The sequence below is a fragment of the Lissotriton helveticus genome, chromosome 7 (assembly GCF_964261635.1).
Source record: "Lissotriton helveticus chromosome 7, aLisHel1.1, whole genome shotgun sequence".
NCBI lineage: Eukaryota > Metazoa > Chordata > Amphibia > Caudata > Salamandridae > Lissotriton > Lissotriton helveticus.
Window position 1 is genome coordinate 1,302,093,994 of NC_136068.1, and position 17,185 is coordinate 1,302,111,178.

Here is a 17,185-nt window from a genome sequence, read left to right on the forward strand (position 1 = left end):
CTCCATAGTTGATAATAATACTTTTATTTGATTTGTTCAAATCATAAAAAGAGTGGAACTTACCACCATGATATAAACAACATAATTCAGATACAGAATAAAAATTACAATACATTTTTTTTGTAAATCGTGACCCTGACGTGGTATGGTACCAAGGTTCAACAGGTTTTTATACGAGCAATGTAAACATGTCCGTAAAGTGCTAATCCCAACAGAAGATGGAGAATGAGAAAGGTGCAAATCAGCTACGAATAACCTTCTTTCCAGTTTTTAGGTCTCGCCTCTCAATGCGCATGCGCATTGAGCGGAGCGAGACTATAGGTGCTTAAACAGAGGTTTAAATGGCGATTTGATGCTGTGCCCATGCGCTTTTAGGTCAATGCGCAAGCGCATTGACCTAAAATGCGCGTGCACAGCATCAAATCGCCAGCCATCTGTTCCCCAGCAGCTCTTCCCGCTCCGCCCCACAAGCTTCCCCCAGCGTGCGCTCTGCCTCAGCCGCACTCCTCCCACACCTTTGAAGTGAAGCGTAGCTTCACTTCAAAGGCCCCTGCTGCTTCACACTATTCACGGCGCCAGGCCGTGTCTCTCCCTCATCGCCGCTCTCCCCGCTCCGCCTCCTGATGTGGCCATGTGGCATTTCTCCTCCCCCCTCCCCACAGCAATGTCCTCCGTCTTCTTGTATTAAATGTTGTTTGTATCTTACACTTGCTCTTGCTCTGGATACAAATGTATTAAGTAATTTCAAATCTACTGACTTGGTCCAACGTGTAAATACTCTACAACCCTGCATCAGGATGATATTATGTAGATCTCAATCTGTTAATAATGCCTGTCGTGCGTGTCTTTAAAACTTGGATTTAGACAAGTTTAATCCAAAAACTTGCAGACAAAACTTGTTTTTGGGTGGCGTATTTTGTGGAAGTGGCGCTTGTGGCGTGTTTTTCAAAACTGTAGAATGTGTTTAGTTTTTATAATTTTCTGGTTGCTGCTTCACTTCGTGTTTAACTTTCGATACCGGTTAAAAGCGTCGCCCTACATACCGCCGCGAGTGTGCAGCATGCCTTGGCCCGACCTTCCAAGCTGGTGCTGCCATTGGTCGCCGCTCATCTGAGGAATGTTTCCTGCCTGCCCAAGCTTTGCAGGCAGTGGGTGTTCTTGATGTGTAAGCGCGAGCGGCTCATTTGTCAGCGATCACTCGCTATGGTAATGCTGCACGGGCCCTCACACAGCCGTGCACGGTAGTCTGTATTTAAGAATGTGTCGACATCTGAAACGTTTGCTAATTAATTGACCCGTAGTCGGGTTAATTGAGTTTTCTACAGTGATGAACATGTTAACACAGCAGCAGGTGTATCATTTCATTCGAATCCTAATGTAACAAAGCAGTTCGGAAGACTTGTATGTACTATTTTAGTACCCCAAGATAGCCGCACAGATCTATTTCTGTTGCATTGTGCAGTTTGAATCTTTAGATGGTTTTTTGTATTTATTTATTATATAACATTCTTACTAGAATCTCGGTGTTCACGTGTTACTACGCAGAGTTGCGGGCTACGATGCATTGTGTTTTTATTATTACGAGGAGTAATTAATTTTTTTACTTTATCATTTTAACATGTAAGTGCAGTACAAATATAAGGGTTCACTGTCATTACAGGCATCGAAATGAGGAACATAAAATGAGGTAATCATATCAGCACCACAGTGTCAGGATATAAAGAAAAAGTCAGTGGATTCAGCCTCCCCTTTTTTCAGCCCCTGTTGTGCCGCCCGACTTGTTTCTGTTTGTTTTCTTCCTGTTGTGCAGGATGTGGCCCCTCTCTCAGCCGTTTAGCTTCTGCCTTTGCCAGTGCCTGTTGAATTGTGTCGTAAGCACAGTCCATTGCAACCGCGGAGCCCAGCCATTTGAGGTGTTATTTTTTTTCATACAGGCATACAGCCAAAGGGACCTAGATGTTGCTTCACACAGTACCAAGGCCATTTCACCCCCTCACCCACTCATCCTCACACACCCTCACTCACCCTCACACCCTCAACCCCCTCACAACCCTCTCACCCTCACTCACCCTCACACCCCCCCACCCTCACCCCCCTCACCCTCACCCCCTCACCCTGACACACCCTGTCACCCTCACACCCTCACCCTCACACCCCCTCACCCCCACACCCTCTCACCCTCACACCCCTCACTCACCCTCACACCCCCTCACTCACCCTCACACCCCTCACCCACCCTCACACACCTTCACACCCCCTCACACACCCACTCACCCTCACACACCCTTACCCTCACCCTCACACACCCTCAGTCACCCTCACACTTCCTCACCATCACACACCCTCACAACCTCTCACCCTCACAAACCCTCACCCTCACACCCTCACCCACCCTCACACCCTCACACCCTCACTCATCCTCACCCCCTCATCCTCACACACCCTCACTCACCCTCACACCCTCACCCCCCTCACCCTCCCTCAGCCTCACACCCTCACCCTCACCCCCCCTCACCCTCACACCCCCTCACTCACCCTCACACACCAACTCACCCTCACCCTCACACCCCTCACCCTCACACCCCTCACCCTCACACCCCTCACCCTCACACCACTAAGTGCTACAACACATATTGTGTTACAATAGGTGTCACATTTGCGAAAGATAAAACTATTGGCATTGTAAATAACAAAGCTATTAATTTCGCTATTTTCAAAACAAGCACATAAATAAAAAATGTGTCCTTTACAATACCAATAGCTCAAACTTTCCTAATGCGAGACCTATTGCATTCCTGTGCTTCTCTCCCCTGCTGCACTCTCCTGCTCTCTAGAGATGTGGCCTAACGACCAGTGCTGCCATCTAAGTCACGTAAATACAAAACATGTTGCATTCCAAATGCTATAGGTGTCACATTCGCAAAAGTTATAACTATTGGCATTGTAAATGACAAAGCTATCAATTTAGCTATTTTAAAAACCAACAAAGAAATAAAATATTTGTCATTTACAAGACCAATATCTCCAACTTTTCTAACGCGAGACCTATTGCATTTCCAATGCTTGTTTAAGTCACTGTCGCTTTCTAACCCGGAACAGTTACTTGTACGAGCGTGTCTATGCCTCCTGTTTGAAGAGTAAGACTTGTCATAAAAAGGAGCTTTGGATGAAAGGGAGTGTAAAAAAGATCTAAAAAAAGACTCTGGCTGCTTTGTGCCCTTCTTCCAAATTCCGGTTTCGCTGGTTCTTTCTTTTCTAGTTCTTGTGCTACTAGTGATACGAATTTGACAGTCTTACAAGAAAGTTGGACTGAAGAACAACTGAGGCCTTTTATGACGGCCGCTCTGCAATTCCGGATTTGAGTTTCTCTTAAGATTGGCCTTAAGAGTGACATCCTTAAGTTATGTAATACCGGGCAGATGCACAATAGATGTAATAGTGACTCTGCTCGGTTACCAGAGAGGTGGCACTCCAAGGATGGCCAAGTCTGTAACCATTTTGGAGTAAGATCTTTGTTTGAAAAAGAACCCAGTTTCAGTAAAGTCAATTTCCGCTTGTAGTGGTCTCTGAAGCCTTCTTGCAAGTAGGGTTGTGGTTTCATTTGCTTGTAAGTTGGCATCACCAACCATGCATGACTTTTACCAGCTGGTAAGGCTTTATCAATTTGTAATGAGAATTCTTTTGTTGATTTATTGGTGATTCTTTTGAAGATACAGTATGACATAGGAGTTTGCCAGACTTCCTCCAGATTTAGCGATAGGAGCGCTTGTTTTAAAATTTGGCATATAGTTATTATGCCTTGATTCTGTTTCAACCTCACCCCAGCAGTGGTGAGCTAACGTATTTTCTTCGGCTGCCCTCAATTGCCAGTAATATTTGACCAGGACTCCTTGTCTGGCCTGTATCTGGTTAGTTAGTCCGTATTCCAGACATATCTGCGCCTGAGAGATATGCCGTGGGATTATAAACAGTTTTTTAAATAATCTGGATTGGGCTAGATTTAGCGTTTTGGAGTCCTTGGTGTTCAGCATTTCCCAGCCGTATATTATTGCTGGCAAAAATGTTGCAGCCACTACCTTTAGGAGATGGTTTGTTGAGCTGCCACTCAGGGTTTTCTGTAGAGTTTTAAAAGCAAATAATAATTGTTTGATTTTTGTTTCGGCGTGTTCTAGGTGTTGTTTGTAACTTAAATGGCAATCTAAAAGAACCCCCAGGTATTTGTATACTTCCACCTGCGATAAGATGCTTGAATTTATCCTCCAGATGAATTTGGGGCGCTTTTTATGAGTGCTGGAAAAACATAAGGCGTTAGATTTTTTTAGATTAATTATCAGTTGTTCTTTCGAGATGTATAGTGCTAGTTGTGAGATCAGGTACTGCAGACCAAGTGGTGTTTGGGAGAGTAGCACAATATCATCCACGTATTGCAAACTTGCAATTGATGTCTTTCCAAATTTAGGAGGGTCTCCCTGGATGAGACTAAGGTTGCTTTCTAAATCAGCAGTGTAGATGTTAAAAAGGCAGGGCGCCAGAACGCATCCTTGCTTTAGCCCGTTTTTTGTTGGAAATTTCTTGGTAAGACTCCGGCCATCCCCCTTTTTTTATCTGAACCCAAGTTTGTGTGTATAGGTTGATGATTGCTTCTAGTAATTTAGGGGGGATCCCCCTTGCTTTTATTTTTGCCCATAGCTTGGCTCGTGGCACTTTGTCAAAGGCTGCTTTGAGATCTACAATGCATGTGTAGAGGATGTTTGAATTGACAATCGTTTCTTTGCTAAGAGGGTGAGTGCAGAAATATTTGTTAAAGACCCGTGCCTGCCCGGAACCCAATCTGCGTTTTCAGGATCAGATTTTTACTGCTTGCCCATGTCTCCAGGTTTGCCAGTAGATTTGTTGCGTAGATTTTTGCCTCTATGTCTATAAGGGCTATTAGTCTATAATTGCTGGGGTCTGAAAATTCCGGTTTTAAGCTGTTGGAGAACAGGGGTTTAAATGGCAGGACCAAAACTCCGGATCGTACGCTGAACAATACATTCGGTAGACCGTTGGGGCCGGGTGCCCTATCCAACCTCAAATGTTTGATTATGTTCAAGATCTGCTTCTGTGTTATCTGAACAGGTTTCTCTCCTTGCGCATGCTTGGTAAAATCACTACTTTCTTTTTGTGTTTCTATGTTTTCGATAATAAGTTTGGGTTTAGATGAGTTCTTTAAGTCGATGGCTAATGCCTCCACTGATGACCATTTTTCCATACTCTGACTCCTGGCTTCTGATTTTATCTCCAGACTGGAGCACCTTTTGTTCTCGTATTTATTGTCGCCAGTGCTGACTGTAGTCTGTACAGTTGTGAAATTATATGTTTCTTCAATATGAGTGCTCCAGGATTGTTCTGTTATGTCAGAGGTAAGTTGATGATGTTTGCCATTTAGCAGGAAGTTAATTTTTGCCCAAAACTGTTTCGAGTTACTCTGTTTTCTTGCATGGAGCATGTTGATCTCAAATTTTTCCTTATGTGTTTGCTTAGCCACCTTTGTTTCATAGTTGAGTTCCTTCTTCGTCTTTTCTATTATTGTGAGGGTCTGTTGCGGAGGTTGGGGTCGCTTAGTTCGAATTAACCTTAGTTATTTGTTCAGACGCGTTTTATTGCCTGCATTTTTGGCATGTACCATGGCCCCCCTCCGGTTCTAGTAGTTTTATGATCTCTATAATTGGTTTGACATTTTTTATTAATGTTGATTGTAAAAGACTCCCAGACCCCGGGAATATCTCGAACAAGATTTGTGTCTGAAGGTGTTAACAATGACCGGCATGTCTCCATTATTTTGTCGATCCATTGGTGTTACCAGCCACACGTTTTGCAAATAAAAAACAAAAACAATAAAAAATACTTACATATGAAGATAGATAGAGGGGCTTTGGATAAGCCCTCTTCATCAATTGGTCTGTTCAAGTGTCATTCCCATTTTATTTCTGCCCACACATTGTACAGCAGTGGTCTTCAAACCTTTAATGCTGCGCTCATCTTCGAGGTACAAAAATACAATAATTTGGGCTTCTCCAGAATAAACAAGTATTTTTTCACAATTCTATATAATTGTCAATGCTTAAATATGTATAAATATATTTAAACATTTCAGTTATCCTTTAGAGGTCTCGCACCTGCGATACAGGATGAAAGCCCTGTCGCAGCGCGAGACCTATTGCTGTCGGCTCTGCTTACAAGGAGCCAAGAGGGCGACAAGAGATGGGCACGCGCAGCATGCCGGAATTGGATCAGGTTGCGCGCGTGAACACGCGCTCCGATTCCGGCATGCTGTTCACACGCGCGCGCACACACACACACACACACACACACACACACACAGGCACACAGGCACACACGCATGCACACACACACACACACACACACACACAGACACACGTGCACACACACACACGTGCACACACACACACACATCCCCTCCCTCTCTCCCCCCCCCACTCACCGGGCTCTTTCCGTGTGTCCCTCTCCCTCCGCAGAGTGTCAGTCTCGGCAGCAGGCTCCAATTCAGACTCGGAGCTCGGCATGTCTTCTCCGGCGATCCTCAGCTTGCGCCGTGACAGCCGATGTGCACGCTCACGGCGACGACGTCTCGTGGCGCTACCACCGCGCTTTCAGTTTCGCGCCCGGCGATCCTCAGCTTGTAGTTATGGGTAAGGGTGTACAGACAACGTTCGGTGGCGTCAGAGCACTTTTCATTTACAAAAGTTTTGAGAAACACAAGCAAATTAACATATATGCAGATGTACTTAGTCAAGCTAGAAAGTCAAATTATTTCGTTATATTTGTTCTTCATTTTTATGGTCTAAATTCAGAGCCAGGCACTGCCCCATGCCAGTCACATACACTCCCTATGTCGGTGACAGGCACTCCATGTGCCGGTGACAGGCACTCATACATGCGACAGACCACCCGCAGCAGACACCACTCACGATCACCTGCATATAACCAGGAGCATCTTGAACTGCGACAGACATCCAGAGCTGGGTCGGAGTCAGGTCTTCAGCATCCACCAAGCCACACCCTCAATTGTGTTGACCAATCAACACGCTCACCAGTGCCAGACACCATGGTCAGTGCTAAACTAGCACCTCCCACACCACTAACAGACACCCAGTACCCCGCCCACGGCAAACAACCAGCACCCTCAACCGAGCTGGGCCTCGCAAATGCAAAACAACCAGCCCCTACGAGTGATGAGTCGAGGAGTACCCCGCCTGTGTCAGACACCCTCAGTAGGACACCCAGCGCCCTCACCTATGCCAGACCCCTCAATATCCAGGCTTTGCCAGACACCCTGCACTCTATCAGACATCCAGCGCCCTCACTTGTGCCAGAGCTGCAGACCCTCTCCTTCATCCGATTGCTTGGCCTCCGTCAGCCACCAAGCATCAAGGCCAGTGTCAGACACTGAGCGCCCATGCCTTCTAGCCTCACTATGCCAGCCTCGTCCCCGTGCCCTCCCCGTACCAGACACCCAGCAGCCCTCGGAGGTCAGATCGTCTAGTTTCTATCTGTGAACGGCACCAGCACCCCACTTCTCAGACACCCAGTTCCGTTGCCAGGGTCAGACACCTCACATGTGCAAGAAATGCAGCACCCCGATCTCTGCCTGCCTCCCTCTCCCCTGCCTTCACGTGAGGCAGACAGACTATCCGTGCCCGGCACCCAAAGGTGTCACCACTGTCCTGTCAGATCTGGACTAATGCTAGACATCATCACCAGGGTCAGACACTCATCTGTCCCAGATGTGTAATCCCCCGGTAGCAGATCCCTTAGTACCCTGCACCATGCCAGGCCCCTTCATCTGTGCCCTCCAGGGTCCGATCCCACATAATCCTGCCCGTGCCAGGCACCTAGAGCAGACACCTCTACCTGTGTCAGACTCCCTGAGATGTCAGACTCCCTGAGCTGTCAGACACCATCGCCTGTGTGACCTCTCACATGTCGACACCTACATCCGTTGCCAGTGCTCCAGAACTCCTCCAGCGTCAGCTCCCCTGGAATTCTGCCCATGCCAAGCACCAGTGCCAGACACCTTCACGTGTGCCAATCATCCAAACCCCTTTATGGTCAGAACGCTCAGTATCCGGCCCATGCCGGAAACCCCCACCTGTGCCAGACACCCCAACCTGTACCAGACACCCCCACCTGTACCAGACACCCCCACCTATGCCAGACACCCCCAACCTGTACCAGACACCCCCAACCTGTACCAGACACCCCCACCTGTACCAGACACCCCAACCTGTACCAGACACCCCAACCTGTACCAGACACCCTCAACCTGTGCCAGACACCCCAACCTGCACATGTCACAGTGATCCAGAACCCTCCAGCGTCCGTTCCCTCGGAATTCTGCCCATGCCAAACATCCCCACATGTGCCAGATGCCCCCACCTTTGCCAGTCATCTAGAACCCCTCCAGCGTCAGATCCCTCAGTATCCTGCCCATGCCGGAAAACCCCCACCTGTGCCAGACACCAACATCTTCGTCAGACACCTACACCTGCGTCAGATCCTGTGGTATCCTTCTCATGGCGGGCACCCCACCTGTACAAGACACCTACACCTGGGTCAGACACCTACACCTGGGTCAGCCACCTACATGTGTGCCAGTGATCCAAGACCCCTCCAGCGTCAGATCCCTCAGTATCCTGCCCATGCCGGAAACACCCACCTGTGCCAGACACCCACATCTGCGCCAGACACCTACACCTGCGTCAGAGATCCATGACCCCTCCAGGGTCAGATCCCTCACTATCCTTCTCATCGCGGGCACCGACACCTGGGTCAGGCACCTACACCTGGGTCAGACACCTACACCTGTGCCAGTGATCCATGACCCCTCCAGGGTCAGATCCCTCAGTATCCTTCTCAAGGCTGGCACCCCACTTGTACCAGGCACCTACACCTACTTCCGACACCTACACCTGTGTCAATGATCCAGGACCCCTCCGGGGTGAGATCCCTCAGTATCCTGCCGTGCCGAGCACCCCCACCTGTACCTGGCACCTACACCTGGGTCAGACACATATGCCAGTGACCCCTCAGGGTCAGACACTTACCTACACCTGTGCCAGTGATCCAGGGTCAGACACCTACCTACACCTGTGCCAGTGATCCAGGGTCAGACGCCTACACCTGCCTCAGACACCCTCACCAGTGACCCCTCCAGGGTGAGACACCTACACTCACCTGTGCCAATGATCCAGGACCCCTCCAGGGTCAGACACAGGTGATGATCCAGGACCCCTCCTGGGTCAGACACCTACACCTGCCTCAGACATTGTTATTTGTAATATTAATACATCTAAGTCATGTAAATACAACACAGATTGCATTACAAATGCTATAGGTGTCACGTTTGGGAAAGTAAAAACTATTGGCATTGTAAATGACAACGCTATTAATATCGCTATTTACAAAACCAACACATAAATAAAATATTTGTCTTTTACAATACCAATTGCTCAAACTTTCCTAATGCGAGACCTATTGCATTGCTAATGCTTGTTAAAACTACAATCAAATACATGATTGCCAACATACTATTCTGGTGAGCAAGGTCTTACTAAAGTATTAAAGTATAATTCGGAGGCCTTCCCCCTTTGACACCTACTCACAGCCAGGATATGAATGACAAAAGATGTAAGTAACGGCCAATTACTGAGTGGCAAAGTGCTGCTGTGGGAGTCACCCTCCAGGTTGAAGACCTCTGCTTTATAGTATGGCGAAGGGAGTCAGCTACTTCATCCGTTGGTTGTCTTGGACTTTGGGTAACAACATCATGCCTGATCACATATGTACAACCAACTGAAATAGAGTGCTCTTCATTGTCAGAATTGGTGTATCTTTGCCTGCTGTGCACCCTCTTCATTTTTATGTGCTTGCCATTTCATTTTTGCAAAATGCATATGTTTACACATACATATAAAAATAAATTGCATGCTTTCCATGCATTGATGTATTGGCTTTGCCAGTGTTTCTTTACATGTCTAGTCTCCAGTCTGCTATGGTCATTTCTAGTTCAGTTAAGCAGGGATGCCTTTTCAGGTGGCCATATATATGGTTTTCTGGTATTGAAGATGTGTAGTGGTGCTAGTGTTGTTCTTTCACAGTTCGTTGATACGGTCAAACCTCTCCATGACTTTCATTAGATGACTACAGTATGTAGGGTGCCTTTTAGGGCAGCCAGATTGATGTAGGCGAGACAGATCAGAACATTACCTGCATTCAAGAGTGTGAGGCCCAGGACTTGGATTATTACTTGAAGTCAGCCTCATGAGGCCAGTGTTTCCCTTTCATCAGCAGAGAGAATTAGTACCTTGCTCTCTGTTTTCCACGTTACTGTTCTTCTAGTGAGGTGTTCTTTGAACAAGATGTCAGAATCAAGGGTGAATCCAAGAGATAGCGCTGGGATACTTACGGGTGACTGCGCGCTTTACAAAACCCAATAATAAATAATAATAAATAAAGTACCCTCCTTGATTCCCTGCATGACTGATTCACTTTCAGCTCCCCTCTTATCCCTTAGCACTGTGTTCTGTGCTGCCTGCCAGTGAGAGTACCAGCCTATGCTGAGGGCTGATTATGGGGAACCAGCCCATTGCAAATGACCATTCATCAGTCAGTAGGCCAGAATAGACATACTGCTCACCTACCCAGTTCTTAAGGTATTTTTCCATCTTGTGGGTCCCTTTTTAGGCTGTGACCTTCAATAGGGGTGCTCCTCGCAGGGTGCTGAGCACCCGCCTAATTATTTAAAAGGTCTCTCTAGACTTCCAACCAGTCACTAATTGCTGTAGCCGTCAGTGGTTCATCCTTGTAATATAGCTCCCATGTTTGGCTTTTAATTATTACTTTGTTAGGTAATCACTGTACCTGCTTGCCCTTAGCATGTTTTTGATGGTTCAGAGCGCTGACGTCCTCTGCAGCCTGGTAGACACAAAACAAGAAGACCATAAATAAATGAATACCTGTTAAATGTTCTGGCTCAAACAGGCTGTAGGCACTCTCTCCCGCCATTGGCCTAATCATACTTTCTTGTAGGCACATTGTCAGTCAGAATCTGACACACACTAGTGTTACATCCCTAATCAGTAGAGGGTACCCATCACCCCCACTAAACTGTATTGCACTGCCATCTACGGGGACTGTAGGGGAAAACCCTACACTGCGTAGACTCACTGCCTTCAATGATTCAATTTAGGGACTGTGCTACATCCACCAGCATGGTCTAAGTCCACTCTTGATTGTCCGACTGCAATGGTCCACAGCACACACTTTCTTCAGTCTGTCCCGACTCACCGTGGCTGGTGAGCCAGCCATGCTCTTTCTGCATGTTATTGGCTAAGTTTAGCTCAGACTCCTGCTTACCCCTATGGTTAAGCTCTGACTCCTTTTCTCCCCATGCATCAATTCTCATTTTAACTGCGTACAACCCCTATGTTCCGGTATCACTTTGCAGCATATGCACATCCCCCATTAACTGACTTCCTACGTGGTATTGCTCTCACTCTCCACCTGCTCTTGACGTGGCTCCATGATTGAACTCACTCTTTTCCCTGTGATCCTGCTCAGATGTTCCCCGCACACACATTAATTGTTCTTTTTTTTTTACCTAGAGCGCAATAAACTCTTATTACGTCAAGGAGCAATCGAAGACAGATTGAAGTTTGGTGGTAGCCTGCGGTACCCGACAAGATATTTGGCCATTGTTGGATTGGAACAGAAGCAGTGATTTTTGGGTTCCTTCAGTAATCAATTCCTCTTCGGGACAGGGCCAGCCCTAGCATTACTGTATGGGTGGCCAGGCCACTCAGAAGCACGGTGAGATTCACTGTCAAACGCTGTTGGGTGGCCTTGTATGCTTACTGTGACAAAGTGCCCTCTGTCGTGCCTGTACCGATCGCGGTCCTGTGGTTGGCAATGTTAGAGCCAGCGATGGTTGGCAAAACACGGAGAGCCACCGATACGCATGCGCGGAGGTCAGCGCATGCGTGTGAATAGTATTTAGTCCTTCCTCGACATCCAGGAGGCGCTTCGCGTTCCATCCGGGTTACGTCGTGGCTGCAGTTCTTCCGGGTCAAGGTGGTGGCGGTTGTCGGGTCTCGTCGGGAATCCTCTCGGCGTTCTCAGTTCCCCGCAGTTCTGGTTTCCTAGTCTGATTCAGGTATTCATACTCGGAGAGACGGTACCGTTTTCTTTTTGTACGGAGGCAATTATCCTGTGCCTTATTTCTTGGTCCTTTGGTAGTGACCATTGTAATGATATTGTTTGTATCGTTTTTGGGTTATTGTGCCTAAAAGGACAGTGCAGTGTTTAGAGCGCTGTCTCTTGATTTATGTTTTTGGACTCACCATAGGTTAGAGTCTCGATTCCAGGAAAGCACATAGAAAGACCTCACACAGGTAATCAGAGTTAGAAACCTCTGATACATAACCTTTTGGTTTGATCTGGTTCACAGCAGTAATGCATATATATATATTTTAGGGTTTATGCAGCAGCAGTGTTTTCTATATTCTGATGTGAAGATAACAGAAGAATATCTAAGGGCATTTACCACGCAGGAGATCCCCACCATATAGACACTGGCATTCTACACGCAGGTAACACATGTTCCTCCAGCTTTTCACGATATTCACTTGAAGTATTATCACTAAGGGATATACTATATATTTACCTTCCAGACATTCCCCAACATTATTTTCCCTATCTCCCTTTATTCTGTGAAGTGAACAGGACATTGGAGAATCCACAGATATTCATTCAGTATAACGAACAGGTAGTCTACTACTTTATTCACTATCATATATCATTAGAAACATAGGGATTGGTATTAACCTCTATTTCTTGCCTTCTAGGGAAAGGTTAACAGAAACCTCCTTGACCCCTGAAAAGAACTCCTTACCTGCGTCTACCCTGTGTTTCCCCGCCTTTCCTTGTTTTGTTTCCCTGCTTTCCCCACACTGGCATCACTTTCTGTTACCAGTTATAATATATCTTTGGTGCAGAGTGGACCTGTGAGGGGGAGTTGTGGACATTACGTCAATTCCATGGTGTTTCCGAGGCAACTATATTTTACAAGTTTGACACCCTCGCCCATTGTCAAACACTAATTCCTCGCTTTAAAAGAGTGGTATTCGAGTCTTTAACTCACTCAGGTGGGAATTACGACTGGACGTCGTCTTACTGCATGGTTTTTTCCAGCATTTGGTTAGGGGTCTGCTGTGTGACGAGCCAGTCTTCATTTTTGAAAAAAACAATAGGTATGAGGAGCAACATGGTAGAGAAAATATGTTTGTCAATGATTTCTGCAGGACTTTGGTGATGGACATAGTGTATTAGAAGCCAGTTCCAATCAATAGTGTTGGTCATTTGTCTATTATCAACGTACTGGCCTGAACCAGGATCAAAGAGTGAAGAGAAAAATAAATGGCACTATTGATTAGATCAGATGGTAAACGGTACTCTTACAGTATAAATGCTCTGCAAAGGCCTTTCACAAAAATATGTGTTTTGATGCCTATGGTGTGGACAGGGCTTGCAGTCCCCTAGCGCCTTTGTGGACATATTTTATGCTGAGTTCACATTCAAGCTCAAGTTGTGTCTGTCCCTGCCCTCTTTTTTACGTTCAACAAACCTAGTGGTGAAGTGACTAGAATGCACATCTCTTGCTGGGATGTTTCTTGAAGAGTGCACATGATTGTCAACACCATATCTAACCTCGCCACTTCTGGTTCTGCCACAAAAGAGCTCCTCACTGCTGTGCATCGCAGCGGCATGGCAGATTGAACCTCTTTATTGAAAGAAGGCACTGCGCTCTCTCCCTAAGAAGACCAATTCTGTGTTCCATGAAGGACTATTTTTTCAGTCTCAGTGGATTGCCCCTATATGTCATGGAAGTCTGCTCTTTGCCACAAGGACGCAGTAGCGACTGGCAGTAAATGAAAGTGGAGAGGTTGCACGGGGGGGGGGGGGTCGACATTACAAAATAAAACAAGCATTAACAATGCAATAGGTCTCGTCTTTAATAAGTTAAAGCCATTTGCTTTGCTATACAATACCATAGGCAAAGCAAATGGCTTTAATTTAATCAAAGACGAGGCCTATTTCATTTTCAATGCTTTTTTTTAAGCTGTCTCCCATAAGTGCTTCCCCCCTCCCCCTCCCCACCCACACACTCTGTGTTGCTTTCTCTCATCCCATCCGCTTTTTCTTTCTGCGCGCTATTCTCTACTTTTCTTTTTGTTTTGTTTCTGGTCTAAAAAAATAATTTTTTTTCCTGCGATCCTAGATCAATACAACATGGCACCCATGTAATTCTGCTGGCGCACACTGGCCTAGAGATGTAGGTTTCCTGAGCAATGTGATCACACTCTTTTTGCACTATCATAGGATTTCACGAATTTTGCATAGGTGACACTTTAATCCTGTTCACCGACACGCCCCAGTCAGTCAGGTTTTTGAACATTTTAACGTTTGTGCCCTGTCTCGACGATGATAAATCTTCCCCACTTTTGGTGAACTGGGCGCCTATGTACACTGGACTCCTTCCTAGATGGTATACTTCAGTACGGGTTTTCTTATGCAGCCTACCCTATCTGCAACATTCAAAATAGACCCGGAAGTGAGCAGTGGGGACCACCCAGGCGGAACGGAGATTATGAAGGAAGGTAGAAGCAGACCTGGGAAATTACAGAGCACGCAACATTACAGACCATGGTGGGGACAGCTAGAGAGCACTACCTGTGACCCTGCCCTGCTGTGGACCTAGCGAGGGCTGTCTGTGCCTGTTCTTCTTTGCTGTCTCAAGGTGACCATGCCTGCTGTCCCCCTTCTCCTGTGATGTCCATAGGTCAGCAGTAGTTGTCTCTAGTATCGAGCAGGGGTGTGGCTACCAATGTTGCAACAGGTGCAGTGGGGCCCATAGAATCCCGAAAATGGTTATATTTTACTACCCCAACAACAACCAGTAGGTTCAGTCCCCATGCTTGCACCAAAGCCCGTGGCATCCTTTCTCGCTTCGCTTCAGGTCTTGTGGTGGCCGTAGTTTAATAAGTGTGTGTTTCTTCGGTTTGACCGGGCTCCTATGTGCGCGCGCTTCCTTGCCCTGGCGCAGCCATTTTGCTATAAGCCCGCCGGTCTGTCCGGTCTAAGAATGTCTCTAGACACTCATGCTGCATTTGCTGATATTGTAGGTTTGAAACTCTCTTCTTTGTTAGTCGTACGTCAGTGACCCTACCTTCGCATGCCTGTGAGTCTTCCACTGCATGCCCATGCACGTGCTGATACTGTAGGTGTGAAACTCTGTCCCTTGTTAGTCATACGTCAGTGACCCTACCTTCGCATGCCTGTGAGTCTTCCACTGCATGCCCATGTGTTTGCCACTGGAACCCAAGGAGACATACACTGTTTTGCCCTTGCTGCTCGTGCTTCCGCCCCTACATGAGCCTCTAGGCACCCGTGCCTTAGATGTGCATGGTTGTTGTCTCCAAAGATAGACATGTAATGGCCTCCCTGCCAGCGGCATGCTAGTAAGTGGCATTGTGAGCTGCAAAAGATCACAGACCACAAACCACACCTGTGCTGCCCTCTGCTGTCCCCCCAAGCTCGCCTCTCACTTTGGCCCACACTGCCAAACAAAACTTCTGGATGGTAACATGTCAACGTAACTGATTACAATATTCGTAGTCCACAAGCTTTAATATCCGTATAGTCTTACCTGCGGATTGATAATCTTTGTACAAGGAACACCAATACACATCATCAGGTCGTCTGATACGCTCTAACACGGTCCAGAATGAGGCAGTTCAAAACATATCTATTGTAATTCCACTAGGCTCCTGGTCTGTGACGAGCTGGAAACAAGATGTTCCCGATAAACCGAACAGAGAACATGTCAGCATGAGTTATAACCACGCTGCACTTATCCCTGTCTGGCTCACTAAAACAAGGCAGACACGACGTTGCCTCCGTAAGCTCCTCTACAGCTGGCCAAGTCCCAACCCCCCACGTGTCGGCCCGCAAAATAAAGGTCAGTGGACCTGGCAGGAATAAGCCCGAGGCTAAGAGGTCAGACACAGGTTTATTAACTCACTGTAGTCGTCCCCTGAGCCACCCCTGAGGAAACTTGCCAACGCCACTCTAAAGCATGGGCACTCACACGACCAGGCATCCCCGTTCTGCACCCCCGATCAGACACGGGACAAAAGAAAACAACTGCTTGCCCTGCTGCCTAAAAAATCACATGCCCAGTCTACCCTGTTCCCAAAGGAACACCAAAGGAACCCCAAAATCACCACGCCACCCACGGCACCTCCAGCCCAAGGCAAGACTTGAGCAGCGGCCACCCATGCCTCCGACAGCAGAATGAAGGCGCCTACCCATGCTGCCGAGTTCACCCGCTCCTGGTGCTCCTCCAAATTAAGCCGCGACAGTAGGCTCGCAGGTCACACCAGACTGCGCAGCCTCTGGGCGGGTGGCCGACCTCTACGCCAAAGTTGCCCACTACGTCCCCCTGGTCGACCTTAGATACCGGGAACAGTGCCCCCTCCCTCTCCCCCTCCATGTGGGACCCAAACCCAAAGGGCCAGATGGGGACACACTCGCGATAAAAAGGAGAGGAGTGGGGGGGGGGGGCTAGGGGTGCTAAGGACTCAGTGCGCGAAGATCTCTCAAACCCGACCAGAGGGACGACCCAAACGGCGTCAGGGCAGCGCGAAATGGTCACAGAAGTGCACACACTGGGAGACACTCCTGCGCCCCTGGTACAGGCTTGCAGCCTGGGGGTGGCAGTGCGGTGTCCTCCTAGAGCAGCCCTTTCACCTAGCGACGCTATGACAATAAGTACACAGCGTGCGCCTCACTCCAGCCGGAATGACAAAAAAAGTCCTCGCCCTGTGATTAAAGGAGATAGTAACACGCCGCCAGTAAACAATCCAATCCCGGTGGGCAGGGCCAAAAGGAGAAAAGGAGGCAACAAGGAGGGACTAAGAAGCCTCCTTTACAATCAGAAGCCAGCGTTTTGCATGGGAGATTATGCCAGCAAATGAGGAAGATGGACGGGCTTCAACTCTGCCTCCGAGAGCTTCGGAATCTGTATTGATTCCAAGAAGCCCTCATATGATGAGAGCAGCGCATG

The 17,185-nt window shown here is 47.6% G+C and overlaps 1 long non-coding RNA gene across 2 annotated transcripts in view; it reads left to right on the forward strand.

The window, feature by feature from the left end:
- The window catches only part of LOC144770238 (uncharacterized), a 1,037,372-nt gene that overhangs the window by 316,762 nt on the left and 703,425 nt on the right, over window positions 1-17,185 (forward strand). The gene's annotated exons all lie outside the window — the stretch shown is intronic.